Below are 17,213 nucleotides of genomic sequence, written 5' to 3'. Positions count from 1 at the left end.
TATAAGGAAACTTTCATATGCAAAATATATCACGATAACATCATATCTTTTGAAATGAAAAAGGATGTTATATATGTATAAATCAAACATTCTGCTTATACTGTATGTTTATGTGTCCACCTTAGACATTATAAAAATTATACTTTTCATAACAAGTGAACATTTTACTAGGGATTACTATACAAACGAGACACACTTAAAGAAAACTATAATAGGTATAGTTTTACGAGAACATCACGAACTTTTACTTACTAGAAATACTATTTCAAGGAGATACATTCATATACCAGAACAAACGAACATTTTCATATGTACTTCAAATAGTTTTCTCAAACGTTTTTACATGTTGAAATACTTTTAGAAACTGTCTTACAAACTGTAGGTTTCCTTTTTGAATCTATTATAGTTGTGCTTCAAACAAAGGTTTTCTCACACTTAAACTGTCTTGTCAAACGGTCTTTCTAACCGATTTATAAACTGACGTCAAGTCATAAATTCTTATTTATTAAACTTTTCAAAGGTTTTACAAAACTTCTTTTATGCTTTTATATTATAAATTGCATGCCTCTATATGTATAGTTATATAAGAAATGTTTAAAATACTTAGGAAGGCTATCCACCCTGTTTCCTTTTCCTCGATTTGGATGTGGTCTGGTGGGATATCGGGTACTCTTCCGAAGATCTTTTAAATATTAGTTATATATCATGTGTACATATATAGTCATAAATGTTCCATCAGTTAATTCAGTTCCGACGCTCTTGGGTAGCAAGGGTGTATAAACCTACTTGGACACTCATCAATTACATTCTAGTAAACTATTAGAGGAATAGTTTAGGGTATACAAAACATTATCCCTATTATAAGAAATTACACCAGAGTCAGTTCATTCATGAGTCTAGACTACATGCTATATGAAGGGATACTCTTACAGAGATTCCGCTTACATAAATACGTTTACAGAGATTCCGCTTACATGAATACGTTTACATAGATACGCTGACATGAATACGTTTACATAGATACGCTTAGATGAGTACGTTTACGTAGATAATATATGATGAGTTACTATTACATATTATATGTGTAGATATTGTTATATAGTTCTCCTTCTTATCTTTACCTTGTGATACAATCACATCATCGACGAGATAAATTGGACTTTATATCCTAGTACCAAAGGATACTTTGTGGGACTAACCATTCCTATCACCACTGTTAGCTACATAGGTAAATGAACATCTACGGATGTTTTCGGTTGATACCGTTACATGTATACTTAAGGGACTAACTATTCCTACACCCGACTGTTAGCAACAGAGGTAAATGCACATCTATGGATGTCTACGGTTGATCCGTTTACGGCGAGTTTCCATGCCGTGTGTCTCTTAGTACCAAAGGATAAAACATAAGTTATTATATTATTACTTTTATAGTTTTATAATAATAGTTAAACAGGGAAAAACCGTCACATTTTCAAGTGATGCGTACTTTCAAAACAGTCAGGTCTTGGTAAAAGACTACTTTCAAAACAGTCAGGTCTTGGTAAAAGACTACTTTCAAAACAGTCAGGTCTTGGTTAAAGACTAGTTTCAAAACATTCAGGTCTTGGTAGAAGACTACTTTTATACTAGTAGAAAATGATGGGATTTTCTAGGAGTTTTCAAAACATATACAAACAATTACATTGAACGATTTCAAATGTTATCATCAAACTTATACGAACAATAACATTAAATACTTATGAACTCACCAGCTTAAATGATGACCTACGCTTTCAAAATAACTTGTATTCTCAGGTCACTAGTAGACAGGTACGATGGCCAGGTTTTGCGAAGATGGAGCAGTCAAGACTCGTCTTTTATTTTAATTACTTGTTGTAATGTCTTATTTCTATGAAAGAACACACATGTATTAAACTATTACTATTAATGCAATGGACGATGTTGTTGCTTGTTTACTACTTTACATTGTTGTGATACATACATGACGTCCTCCGCCCCAGACTGTTTCCGCCGTTCTCGGTTTTGGGGTGTGACAGATTGGTATCAGAGCATTGTTTATAGTGAATATAGTCTATCAACCCATAAAAGATATACTAACTATAAATACATTGGGATTAAAATACTCTGACTTAGAGTTTATACTTCTAAATAATAAAATATTTAAGTAAGTATACGTGCCTGCATTCATACTAAAATCGGTGTCACAACGACAAGAACAAAAGTATTACGATTGTGGAATATCACAACTAAGCTTCGGGATGTATATTCAGTCTTGGGAGTGGCATAGCCTGATCAACTATGCTGGTCCAAGGAGTGATTAGCATATGCCCAAGAATGGTTGTGATGTAGCAACAATTCTAAAAACCTACCAACATTACCACAATGAGAACATTATAACAGAACCTAAGTCTAAAATACCATAGGGGTGTTTTATGTTACCATAATTACTTACTTGAGAACTAAAAAGGATCTTCATTACTAAGTTGATAGTTGCTAAGTAGATACACTAAGGCTATATGTAACTAGGATGTTATAGACTTAGAATCAGTGAAGTTTTTGCTTTACCCCTTATTCCTTGTGAATTTGGAGTTAAGGTCACTTATTCAAAAGCCTATCCTGTGTTGATTACATATGACTGGTATGCACTTTACAAATAGCGATGTAACTAATGAAGATTTTCTAATAATTATCTAGATAGTTCGTCTAATAATTATTTCCTTACCCCAAATTCTCGCGTAGATAACATAACTGGACTCCATCCCCACGGCAACCCGCACCTTCTGAACAAAGGCAATGTTGGATGTTTTGAAGAAGAACTAGAGAGTGATCATCCAATCCCTTTGAATGATCAACATGTTGAAAGCCTTTCGAATGTTGATAACTCCGAACCCGAAGTTGAGAACCTACCCCAGGAAGCTCCCGTTCCAATTCCTAACCCTCGCCCGACTTTTCATGGTCCGACGCCCCCTTAGGTAGAATGTTTGGAGATAGGGAGTGAAGAGCAAGATCAAATTATGTCATTTGATAGAGACCGAAGCTTCTACGACACAAGTGATGGAAGCTCAGCAAACAAAATTCTTCCAATTCTGGCCCGCAGAGTTGCCCGAAACGAAATTCAGGGCAGGACGGCTCTCCAACGTATCGAAGATGTTAATACCAATGCACGAATGCATACCTTTCGCACCAATCGCCTTGATCACAAGTGAGAGATCTGAGAGAAACCATGAGACCCTGCTGCAAGCACTAGCTGAAAACCTGAGCCGAAGACATAGAGCTCCAAGTACGCCAAGGGGTGTACGAGAGATACCTGCTGGATATGGAACGTCAACTAACCGAACTAAGGGTTCACCATAGGGGTGACCGTCGCCAGTAGGAGATACCTTACTTCATTATTTGTTTTCAAGAACTGTGTTCCTGTCTATGTTCTGTGTAGTACTTTCTATGTGACTACCTTGTACAGTAAGTACTTTTGGTTAGGTCTTTATGATGTCAAGAACTATCTCCTTTGGATATGATGTAAGACCTTTTACAAGGTCATTTTCCCAAACTTTTACGTCATGAATATCAAAGATATTGACAGTCGGCTAACTTCTGTGTCATTCTTTATTCAAGTACTCTTATCATACTTTCATTAGAGTCTATCTGAAACATGCTTTAGTCAAGTCATTGGACTATAGTAATTTAGCTCCGGAAACATTTCCAAGTCTCTTTTAGTGGTTGGATCATGTTATTCACTAACCAACGATACCTCGGCTTGAACGGCAAGCGTCTTGAGACCATTCTACGAACTTACTTCCACTCATTACTAGGACTGCATCATAGGGATGTAGGTCAACCCTTCATAAACACACTTCCACTCAGTGCTAGGACTGCATCATAGGGATAATCATGTCGTCATCCGGAAACAATCAGCCGAGCAACGAAACCCCTATCCTCCATATCGACGCCGCTACATTACAAGCTACAGTAACAGCTACTGTGACAACTTTCCTTACACACATCAACTTAGGCAACACAAGCAGGACCGACAAAGGAGTCGAGAGTTCCGATGGTAGTACCAAATCGGGAAACCAAAAAATGGCAACAGTCATAGACTTGCGGAGCCATAAGACCTAAGGCTATATATGGTAAATGTAAAAAGGATTGCAATGCAGTTTCACTTGTACTTGGTTAGGGTTTCGGCTTTGCTTGATCTAAAATTTTTTGGTTGTGACATCGTCCCGAAATTCAACTCCTAAGTGGTTACTAATGAACTAGGGAGAGAGGTAGGTACTTCGGTTCTATCTGATCTTCTTGTTCCCAAGTGAATTCTGATCCTCGTTTGGCGTTCCAGCGGATCTTCACTATTGTGTCTGCTATTTCAATTCGTAGGAAGTGTGTGAGTTTGACTCACTTGTATATGTTCATTCGTATGGTAGCATGTACGCTCGTAATCTTGGGCAGTTTTTGTCCTGAAGTTCATGGTAGGACTCATGCCTGGTTCGTCTATCATCGTCTCATGTATACAAGCCGTATATAATTAAGATTGACAAAATGGTCGGATGGGTGACTCTGCCCCAAGTCCACAACCAGACAAGGAACGGGAAATAGGGCGGAAACACACATCCTAAGTCCTTAAAATCTTAATTATATGCCACCCTCGCATATACACTTAACAATGATGGGTTAACCGTATTTGTCCCTAGCCTCTGTGCTTAAACTTGACTTGTTGCGTATGTGGTATTCCTGAAAGGTCTGCTGGGAATACTTCGGGAAGGTTACGGAAGGATATAATACTCCTCGCATGAGTACTTCGGAGGTTTGAAGCGAGAGACGGTTCAAAGGTTCGTATCTTGTTTTTCATTACAGGCCACAGGAGTTTCGTTAGTTGGTCAGTTAGAGTGAAGGGTCGTTCTGTAGTACGCATGATTAGTATGGTGAGAACCAAGCCAATCTAGGTCGGATGACGTCGTCGTAACTTCTTATTGCTACAAATGTTAAGTTGGTTCGGAAGGAGTGTTTGTTAGAGCGATAGGGCATCTTAGGTGTACGTTTCTAGTGTTTTCAGTTTTATCCCTGTTATTACTACTGCAAGTATTTTGTACTACATTATGTGAGTACTAACAGTAGAAGTGTTCCGATGGATGGTATTGATACTTAATATAATGATCCCCACCAGGTCCATCTATAATCACTTTTTGTCTACAAGTCATATATAATTAAGGCTAAGAAAACAGTACACTAAGTGACTCTGCCCTAAATCCACAACCAGGCAAGGAACAGGAAATAAGGCGGAATCACGCACTCTAAGTCTATAGGTTCTTAATTATATATGAGCCTAATGTTTACACTAAAGAATTTTAGCTTACCTGTAAGAATACTTAATTTTATATGAATGATGTGCTTTGTTTGGAAGAGGAAGCAGTTTACGGTTAAGATTTAGTTGGTAACGGTTTTCGTAAAAATTTAATGTTTTAAACCTATTTTCATTCGGAAAATGTACCGTTGTTCTCGAGTGGTTCCGAGATAGTCTTTCCTGTGGTGATCATCAACACTCTTCCATCTTCGTCGGGGTTTATGGTCAATGGACAATCTCTCCTGTAGTGTCCCGTTTCGCCACACTCGTAACAGGTCTAGCTTACTCCATCGTATGGGACCTGAGAGATTCTCCCAGCCCATCACATTTGCCATTGGTAGGGTCAGTGACTTGACATGGCTATTCCACCATGTCAGGCCTCTGTCAGAGAGGGTGCAGGCAGCAAACTTCACTTTGCTCCCTTCTGGGCACGCACATATCTCAAAAATCGACTCTGTTTTATCGAACCATCGCATTATAGCGATGACTCCCCCACTCCCATTAAAGGATTTGGGTTGGAAATTTATGAAGTCTTTGTACAAACTGTCACACCCCCGAATTGGAGAAACGGCGGAAACGTTCGGGGATTAGGTGACTTCATCTTGTAATATCATCACAGTGTATATAATTGAATCACGACAACATCATCATCACACATACAATAATACAACCATCATTGTTTACATCAGTGTTTTAGTTTACAAAATTACATTCCCAATATAACTGTACAATAATAGCAATAATACATCAAAATCCATGAGTTCTTGAAGGCCAACCTGCTTAACAATTTCCTGAGAATACACGTTATTTTGAAAATGGTCAACATATATAATGTTGGTGAGTTCATAAGCATATTTGTATGAAAAGTTTGTATCACTTTGTAAACACCATAAAATCCGATATTTTCTGTAAACGAAATAAATGGTTTGAACGCTTTGTATCAAATCTTGTGTTAAAGCATGTGTGTTTGTGTTTTGAAAATGTATAAAGAGAGTATTCCAAAAGGTCTTATGTTTTCTGTTGTAAGTAGAAGGTAATGTATAATGTAAGTTTTCCCAGAAAATCCAATATTTTCTACCTGTAAAAGTATTGTGGTCTTAAAACCCAAAGACCGTGAAACAGTGTTTGTATGGTATCGCAACTGTATAATTGTTTATGTATTCCGTAAATTTTACAGTGGAGTTAATTTCTGTGTGAGTCGTTATAACCATGCTGGATATGACGGAATTGTCTGTCATGACGTTTTTCAGGTGTTAGCTTGTTTAAGGTAAGACATTTTTCACCCTAGACTGGCCTAGTCTAGCTGTAGCGAACAGCTCAGGTGTGGGGCTGTCAACCCCATATAGATCTATACACAAACTCTCTCTCTCTCTCTCTCTCTCTCTCTCTCTCTCTCTCTCTCTCCCTCTCCAGGAGACTCCGGTTATAACTACAAGACTAAAGGTTGTACACTAGGTAGGTACGGATGAAAGAGCGTCTCACAAGAACCTTAACTAAATTTACGCGAACAGTGTATCACATTGTTTACCGTTTCAAAATAGTGTTTCCGTGTATCTTTTTAAGTTTATAGGGCCCAACAAGCATGTAAATGGACCACAAAGGCCTAATAAACATGTAATGTATATTCCAAGCCCAATAAGCATGTAAATGGACCACTAATGCCCACTAAACATGAAAGGTATATTTCAGGCCCAATAAGCATGTAAATGCACCACTAAAGCCCAATAAACATGTAAGGTATACTGACTATATTTCAGGCTCAATAACGGTGAAAAATGACGTATTTAGTCCGTTTGTTATTACGATGTTTGTTTTAGCTAAATTGTTTACCAAAATGGCATAAAAGGCCCACTTTTTGTAATGATGACATCTTTGGCCCATTAAGCCAAAAATTTACAATTTAGGCACTTTTTTGGTAAAAATGACACTTTAGGTCCATTAAGATCAAAAGTTTACATTTAAGGGCTTATTTTAAATAAAATAACATTTTTAGCCCACTTTTGTTAGAATTAACATTTTCGGCCCAATTTTGATGGAAATTGACATTTCCGGCCCAAATGTATATAAATTTACCTTTTCGACCCAAGTTCAATAAAATTGACATTTTCAGCCCCTTTTAACCGAAAATTTACATTTATGCCTCAAATTCGTTTAAAATGACAATTTAATCCTCAAAAGTCAAAAATTTACAAATTAAGCCCATGAAACCGTGAAGGCTCAAATTTAAGCCTATTTTGTGAAAATCAACACTTTTGTTTAAAAATGACTATTTTGGTCCTCTCAAAACCGTGGGTTAGTCATAAAGACCTCCCTTTTATTTATTTTATCAATTATGGCCCCTTTATGCGATTTTTGTTTAGTTTTCATACATTTTTAGCATGGTTAGTTCTTTCCACTTCATAGTGAGTCATATAAGATGGTTTAGTTTACAAACATCACTAATTATGGTAAATCTTTCGATTTTAGTATAGATCTAGCATGTTTTCATAATATAATCACTACATATAACATAAAAACACACATATACATGAATAAACACATAGATCTAACACAAATTTGTTGGAATAGTGTCTAAGGCTGCAACTATATTTGGCAAGTATTTGACCTGATTGTGCATGGTCCTTTTGGGTTGCCTTCACCATAGCAACTTGACTGGATGATTTATAATGAGAGAAGAAATATTATTAATATATTATGAGAATAATATAAGGAATAATAATATTGTTATTTGATTAATATAAGTCATAAATTAATTAGGAATTAATTTGGTGACTTAAAGAGATTAATTAAATAAAAGGGCATAAACTGTCAATTGTATGATAGTTGTACTTTGGGCTATAATCCCTTATGGATAACGGGTGGACGGTTTTGGGGCTTTAGATAGACCTAGAAATCGTCCAATGCTTATCATTAGGGAGATTGGATTGCTTAGGGCCTAAGTTATCCAATTAGGTTTTAAGGGTGAAACCCTAGGAGCCTCACTAGTATAAATAGACCCTTAAGGTCAAGGAAATCGGCACTCTTGTTTTTGAAGAAACCCTGGCCGACATCCTCCCATCTCCTCTCTCTCTTTCTCTCTAATCATCCTCTTGCTTAGTTGGTGTTTGTAAGCCATTAGAGGAGTAACAATTGTGACTCTAAGCTCCAAGGACAAGAAGATTCAAGCAAGCAACTCAAGGTAATTTTCTAGATCTATTTTTCATATATGATTTGAATGTTCTTCATTAGATCTGTCTATCAAAGTCTTGAATATATTGCATGTTCAATTAGAGAAACCTAGATCCAAGCATTAGGGTTTGTATGTGCACATAGGAATGTTCTTATGGCTCAAACCCATCAGTGGTATCAGAGCCTTGATTGGTTTCTATTGAATTGATGCATTGGTTGCTTGTTTGTTGATTGCAAAATTCGATTTTTGTCCTTCTGCCTGATGAACTCGGCGAGTTCCATAGTGGACTCGGCGAGTAGGCCTCAACTCGGCGAGTCCATTGTGGTACTTAGCGAGTCCGAGCGTGAGAAGGAGCTAGTTTCGGGATTTCTTGTTGTTTATCTTATGAAACTTGCCTTTATCTTAATGGGTCAATACAAATCCGATTTTAACATATATTTGAATATATTCTTGACCTAATTAAAGATATTTATCAATTAATTGAATAATAATTTCCTTATATGATAATTGATTAATTATTTTAATTAAATTGGTAAATTGTTTTGCAAGAAACATTTAAATAATTCAAACAAAGATAATTATGAGATTAAATGGTTAATTTGAATTATTTGTTATTTGATGCCTTATGTTTTGAAAAGTTTAAAACTTGTCCTCAAGTTTTGAAATTTATGTTTTGTGATTAAAAGTTTAATTTAGACAATTTAAACTTCAAACCCTATAGTTTTACAAGTTTAAAATTCAACCCTATACTAATATAATATTACAAGATTAATATGTATATATGTATAATTAAAATGCTAGTCTTACCGTTAGTAGGCCTCATTCACGAAGTCGGTCTATAAGGTGGGTATAAGGTTGCGGCCTATAAAATGGCGCTTAATGGGTGTGCACTCACACCCACCGCTTGCTTGATCGGTGGAGGGTCGTTAGCCGAACGGGTAGGATAGGGCAACCTCATCTCCTCATTATAAGTATAATATGAAATACAAAGTAACTACATGTTTTTCAAAATTCCCAATCCTAGTTACTTTAAGAAAAGTGAATTGATGCAATCCCATGAAATTACACTTTGCACCATTGCTAAGAAGTTAGTGGAGCGTGTGTGGTTTACTAGCACACTAATTGGTTCTAAGCATAGGTGGCAAAGGGTGATTCATTGTTTATCATAGTTCGGTGAAGCGTGTGTGGTTTACCGGCACATCGAATAGGTGATTGTTACAATGAAGGCACCGTGTAGATTTGCATGGTTATTCACACCCACTTTGTGATCCTCGGTATCCCAGTCACAAACGAGAGGGGCATATCGAGATTTAAACATGCCATTGAAAAGTTCAATGAATCTCATCGAAACCTAGGAATTCTCAATACATTTGGAACTTAAGGTTATGTTTTCATGGTGGAGAATTAGTGAATCGTCATTCACTTACCTTCAAATTGTTTGCATGTTGGATTACGACATCCCTTTTCTAATATGTAAATATTGTTGTTGGATCCTAGCCCTAATTTTTCTTATTGGGTGATAATTAGGGATTCAAATTCTCATCTATCTTTGTCCTTTCTATTTGTAGATGTCGAACGCGAACTACGCTACTGCTAGTTCATTCACATTGATGAGCCTTTGCCAAAAGGTGACTTTCGATGGAACGAACTTTAGCGAATGGATTAGATACATTCGCACGATTGTTCGCTACGAGGACAAGGACTATGTCCTTGACGAGAAACTCGAGAAGATCAATCCAGAAATCGCTACTCCGGCTGAAATGACTACTTTTGAGACTCATGAACGTGATGCGATGAAGGTTCATTGCATCATGATAGCCACAATGAACGCCGAATTTCAAAAGTCCTATGAGCACATGTATCTGTACGAAATGCACCCAGACTTGTTGAAGAGATACCATCAAAACGCAAGGCAGGAACGTTATAAGATCTTCACTAACATGATCTCCGCTAAAATGGGACATGGAGAATCTCTAACCGTGTACCTACAAAAGATGCAAAGGTATGTCGATCGTCTTCGCAAGTTGAATGTCGACTTTGGGGAAGATTTGGCTATCGACATGGTGCTTCATTCCTTGCCTCCGTGTTACAATCAATTTAGGATGACCTACCACATGAACAAGGAAGAGGTCACCCTAAGTAAGCTCCAAGGTCTCCTAAGGGTTGTTGAGAGCAACCTCAAGGACAAGTTTGTTGCACCAACTCCCAATCAACCCGTTGCTCCTGTTTTGGCAATTGGGCAAGGAAGGGGTAAGAAGAGGAAGGCTCCGTCTAAGAGCTACCGCAAGGGAAAGTCCCGAGATGGTTCCTCTTCTAGTGGGACCAAAATTGATCCTGCTAAGCCCAACCCTAACCCAAAGGAGGCAGAGTGCCACCATTGCCACAAAATAGGGCATTGGAAGAGAAGCTACCCAGAATACTTAGAAGCCATCAGGGAAGGAAAGATCAAGCCGTCTTTTGCAGGTATATATGCAATTAAATCTAATGATTCATCTCATGCTATTTCTTGGGTCCTAGATACCGGGTGTGGTTACCACATTTGTTCTGAATTGCAGGGACTAAGAAGAAATAGGGATGTTGAGCGTGGAAGAATAAATCTAATCATGGGGAACAGAAGATCGTCGCTTGTGACCAAGATTAGAGTGTATTCTTTAGTGCTTAGTAATGGATTGTGTTTATATTTGAATAATTGTTGCTACTCGCCAGAAATGGCAAGAAACATCATTTAGTTTCATGGTTTGTTTAGATAAGGATTTAGATTTTCTTTTAATAATGAGAATGGTTCAATTTATGCTTATCTAAATGGTGTCTTATATTTTGAAGCAATGCCATGTAATGGAATTTATGAAACTGTTATGATTGTAGATAACCTAGGAAATGATGTTTTATGCATGGATTCTTCCAATAGTATGGATAAAGCATCCTTATGGCATTGTCGTCTTGGACATGTCAACAAGAAGCGCATAGCCCAACTCCAAAAGGGTGGAGTGTTGGAGTCATTCGACCTTAGGGAAGATGACACATGCGAGTCTTGTTTACTTGGAAAGATGACCAAGTCACCCTTCACTAACACATGTGAAAGGGATGAGGGTTTATTGGACCTCATACATACCGATGTATGCGGACCCTTTAGATCAACCACGAAGGATGGGAACCGCTTCTATGTGACTTTTACCGATGACTATAGTAGATATGGGTATATCTACTTAATCAAGAAAAAGTCAGAAACGTTTGAAAATTTCAAAGAGTTCAAGAATGAAGTGGAGAATCAATTGGGCAGGAAAATCAAGATGCTTCGATCCGGTCGAGGAGGAGAGTACCTAAGTCTTGAATTCCACGACTATCTCAAAGAGTGTGGAATAGTTTCACAATTGACGCCACCTAGGACACCGCAGTTGAATGGTGTGGCAGAAAGGCGTAATCGAACCTTGTTATACATGGTCGCTTTATGATGAGTCGTGCTTCACTACCTATCTCATTCTGGGGGTATGCCTTAGAGACTGCTGCCCATATCCTTAACCGAGTCCCTACTAAGAAAGTTTCCAAAACACCTCACGAGATGTGGACAGGGAAAGCTCCCTCGTTAGCACATATCAAGGTTTAGGATTGCGAGGCTTTCGTAAGACGAGATACTCACGACAAGCTCGAACCTCGTAGTGAGCGATGTATTTTCATCGGCTACCCGCAGAAATCCTTTGGATATCTCTTTTATAGACCGAAGGACAATATTGTCTTCGTTGCAAGGAGAGGAGTTTTCCGAGAGCGAGAACTCATAAGCCAAGGAGACAGTGGGAGGAAAATCGAGCTTGAAGAGATTCAAGAATCGATTGATGAAGGAACCTCTACCGCTGGCGCTCAACCCGAAGAGGAAACTCCGGTTGAACCGATTGACGAGTCCTTACCTCTTAGACGTTCCGAAAGAGTTAGAGTTCAACCCCAGTTTTATGGTTTTCATATTACTACCGAAGGGGACACGTATATTAGTGATGGTACACTAATAAATCTAGATGAACCTATTAGCTATAAGGAAGCCATGGCAGGCCCGGAGTCTGCAAAATGGAAGGAGACAATGGACAGCGAGATCCAATCCATGTATGACAACCAAGTTTGGAATTTGGTTGATAATGTACCCGAACGTAAGACCGTTGGGTGAAAATGGATCTTCAAGAAGAAGACCGACGTGGATGGAAACGTACACACATATAAGGCGCGATTGGTTGCGAAGCGCTTTACTCAAACTCCCGTAGTTGACTATGATGAGACCTTCTCACCAATTATGAAGATAAAGTCTATTAGAGTGATGCTAGCTATTGCCGCATTTCATGATTATGAGATTTGGCAAATGGATGTCAAGACTGCTTTCCTTAATGGGAAGTTGGCTGAGGATGTTTACATGGCTTAGCTAGAGGGTTTTGTTGATCCGAAGTATCCAAATAGAGTGTGTAAGCTTGAGAAGTCCATTTATGGACTTAAGCAAGCGTCTCGCAGATGGAATCTTTGCTTCGATGAGAAAGTCAAAGAGTTTGGATTTGTACGAAGCGAAGATGAATCATGTGTATATGTCAAAGCCAGTGGGAGTATAGTAAGCTTCCTCATTCTGTATGTCGATGACATACTAATCATAGGAAACGACGTCCCGACACTGCAGGAGGTTAAGTCCTGGCTCGGGAAGTGCTTCGCTATGAAGGACCTCGGAGAGGCTTCCTATATTCTGGGAATAAGGATAGTGAGAGAACGAAGTAAGAGACTAATAGGACTTAGTCATAACACTTACTTAGATAAAGTACTAAAACGTTTTAGTATGGAAAATTCGAAGAAGGGAGAATTACCGATACAAAGTAATGCCAAGTTGAGTAAGACTCAAAGTCCGAGTACAAAAGCTGAAATAGCATAAATGAGTTGAGTACCATACGCTTCCGCAATTGGCTCAATCATGTATGCTTTGACTTGTACTCGCCCTGATGTAGCATTTGCTTTGAGCATGGTTAGTAGATATCAAGGGAACCCTGGCAGAGATCATTGAATTGCGGTCAAGAATATCCTTAAGTACCTTCGGAGGACCAAGGAATGGTTTTTAGTCCTCGGAGGGAGTGATGACTTGAAGGTGCGAGGGTATAGTGACGCCGTCTTTCAGACCGACAGGGACAACTACCGTTCGTAGTCGGGTTAGGTCTTTACCCTGAATGGAGGAGCAGTAACTTGGAAAGTTCCAAGCAGGAAACCGTAGCTGAATCAATGTGCGAATCAGAGTACATTGCAGCAAGCGAAGCCTCGAAGGAGGAAATATGGTTGAAGAACTTCATTGGTGATCTTGGAGTTGTGTCTGCCATAAAGGAGCCTATGGAAATTTTCTGTGATAATGAAGGAGCGGTTGCCTTGACCAAGGAACCGAAGGATGATGGTAGATCTCGTCATATTGATAGAAAATATCACTTTATTAGACATCGAGTAGAAGAAGGACAACTCGTGGTTAAGAGGATATCATCAGAAGATAACCCAGCAGATCCACTTACGAAGGGACTGAGCAGGGTTAAGCACTTGCAGCATGCTAGGAGTACTGGGCTGAAGGATGATATTAGTTTAGATTAGATAGGATTAGAAACGTGTAATAGATAAATGTAATTAACATTTGATGATTAAATAAAGGAGTATTATTTATGAGTAATGTTACTGTCTTATGTTAATTGTTTAGCTATTGTTTCACTTTGCATGTTTTGACTTCCAAAATAATTGAGTTTATTAAGAATAATCGAATTATTTAAACAATCCATAATCGTTCATATGTTAGAAGTAGGTATGAATGAAGATTGTCATGAATTGGTGTGTAGATTGTCTAAATGGTATTAGACATAGCAAAAGTTTGCTGCAACGTTCATGAGTGCTTATGAACTAGTTTTGAGCATTAGAACAAACCCGCGCTTGCTGGAATCACCTTATGGAATGTGACGAAAAGGTTGATCGCAACACGATAATATCATATGGTCTTAAAACCTAGATATATGGTTTGTTATTTGTTAAGTGGTTGTACATTGATAATGCGAAACCGCATCAGCAAATTGATGTTATAAAACGCATTGTTGTGTATAATTGATTAATGAATAAGTAAATGCATATAAGTCGAAGTTTATCTGTTACTTTTATCCTAAGAGGGTAAAAGCGATATCTCGGTCGCTCGATGATTTGATTTGACTTATGTGCCGGGGCCGGTCAGAACTAAATTGATGTGTTCGATTAAGTTCTATATCAAATAAATTTGAGATCGAGAAACCAACTGTTGGAAAATTGGTTCCATAGAATTGTCCACATGATATCTAAACAGAGGACTGTACGATCCCTTGTCTAAAGGACAGGACTGATAAGATCAGAGTTTGGCAGCGTCTTTGAGAGCTACGATTCCTAATCGGATTATACTTGTGTATATAGTTACTAGACTTATCCAAGTGGGAGACTGTTGGAATAGTGTCTAAGGCTGCAACTATATTTGACAAGTATTTGACCTGATTGTGCATGGTCCTTTTGGGTTGCCTTCACCATAGCAACTTGACAGGATGATTTATAATGAGAGAAGAAATATTATTAATATATTATGAGAATAATATAAGGAATAATAATATTGTTATTTGATTAATATAAGTCATAAATTAATTAGGAATTAATTTGGTGACTTAAAGAGATTAATTAAATAAAAGGGCATAAACTGCCAATTGTATGATAGTTTTACTTTGGGCTATAATCCCTTATGGATAAGGGGTGGACGGTTTTGGGGCTTTGGATAGACCTAGAAATCGTCCAATGCTTATCATTAGGGAGATTGGATTGCTTAGGGCCTAAGTTATCCAATTAGGTTTTAAGGGTAAAACCCTAGGAGCCTCACTAGTATAAATAGACCCTTAAGGTCAAGGAAATCGGCACTCTTGTTTTTGAAGAAACCCTGGCCGACTTTCTCCCCTCTCCTCTCTCTCTCTCTCTCTCTAATCATCCTCTTGCTTAGTTGGTGTTTGTAAGCCATTAGAGGAATGACAATAGTGACTCTAAGCTCCAAGGACAAGAAGATTCAAGCAAGCAACTCAAGGTAATTTTCTAGATCTGTTTTTCATATATGATTTGAATGTTCTTCATTAGATCTATCTATCAAAGTCTTGGATATATTGCATGTTCAATTAGAGAAACCTAGATCCAAGCATTAGGGTTTATATGTGTACATAGGAATGTTCTTATGGCTCAAACCCATCAACAGCAACTTGTATCCTCCCCCAAAAACAATATAAAACTGAAAACAAGGGGTATGAACTCACTTTGGGATGATGGATCGGTTTTGGTGAGAAGATTGAATGAGGTTTCGGACCTAGCAAGCTCCTCTGAGTAGGTCTCGAAGATGTGGGTGGTTCTAGAGCCTTATATGCGAAAATAAGGTTGTAAGATTAGGATCTTGCTATAGAATTGAAAAAAAACAATGGGGTTTAACCAAGACTTACCTAGTTTATGAAGCTTGAAAGAAAACTCCTTGAAGAACAAGCACCCACACGAATTTTTGAGCAAGTAGGTGATAGAGTTTCTTGAGAGTTTTTGAGAGAATTTGGTGTTTTAATTGTGGATGAAGTGAGTATTGTGGTGGGGAGGTGGCTTTGGCCGTGAATAAGAAGAGAGAAGAGAAGAGAGAGAGACAAGATGTTGCATGGAGATATAAGAATGCCATGGATATCCAACATGTAATATTGAGGTGTCAAGATATTAATTCCCACAATCTTTTCCCTTTTTTTATATTTTCGAGAATGAGAGGAGGAAAAGAGAAGAGAATGTTTGGGCTTGAATAAATATTGAGATCTTATAGCCCAATGAGAAAGCTTTCGGCTCATTGGGCCCATACACGAGTTTTCAGCCCAAAAGTGGTATAAATAATGAGTTTTCAGCCAAATGATGTCCACAATAGTGTTTACGGCCCATTAAGGCCCATGAAGAGTTTTGTGGCCCAAAATCAATTATTTAGTGAATGTGGGTCCAATTAGGGCCCAAATGAGGTATCTTAACCCAAAAAAATCAAGTTGTGAGTTTATTGGCCCATTAAGATGTGTGAACTAGAATATTAGGGTTACAACCCAAAGTTGAGTGATCATAGTGCATTGAACTAGGTTTAGGGCTTCACGAGTGAGTTTTGATTTGAATAGTTGTTTTTGAAATGAATAACATGTATATCATCAATCTTTAAGTTACAAGATACATCAAGATTTGATGATACATAGATAGAATTTCCTAGCCAAAAATGCTAGTTATGACACGAACACTCCTTTGGGTGTCCGCGGCTTTCCCCATGGTTAAACTGGTTAGCACCACTACCTGCTCCACTGGTACCACTTGAGTGGATTTGTGTCATGAAAGTTGTCACTACGACTGTTAGTGCAGCCTGAAAGACAGCAGGATTGTCCTGTGGAGGTGGTGGTGGTGGTGTTAGTGGTGTGTTGTTTTTGTTTCTATTTTACTTCTTTGGCGGCATCTTTCTGTCATAAGGTTTAAAAGATGGAATTGTGGTAAATCTTTTAGTGGTGATTACAAGTTGAGTGTTATTTGAATCTAATTTATCTTGGTTCTGATTGTATCATGTTCTGACTATTGAAAACAATTCATAACAGAGGTCTATGCATAATAGACTTATGAATTTTTAGTAGAAATCGTCTTTTAAGTGAAATCTTGTGATCTGGTTTACTGTTA

Source organism: Lactuca sativa, chromosome 1 (assembly GCF_002870075.4).
Source record: "Lactuca sativa cultivar Salinas chromosome 1, Lsat_Salinas_v11, whole genome shotgun sequence".
Lineage (NCBI taxonomy): Eukaryota > Viridiplantae > Streptophyta > Magnoliopsida > Asterales > Asteraceae > Lactuca > Lactuca sativa.
Note: the sequence above shows the minus strand (reverse complement) of the source record.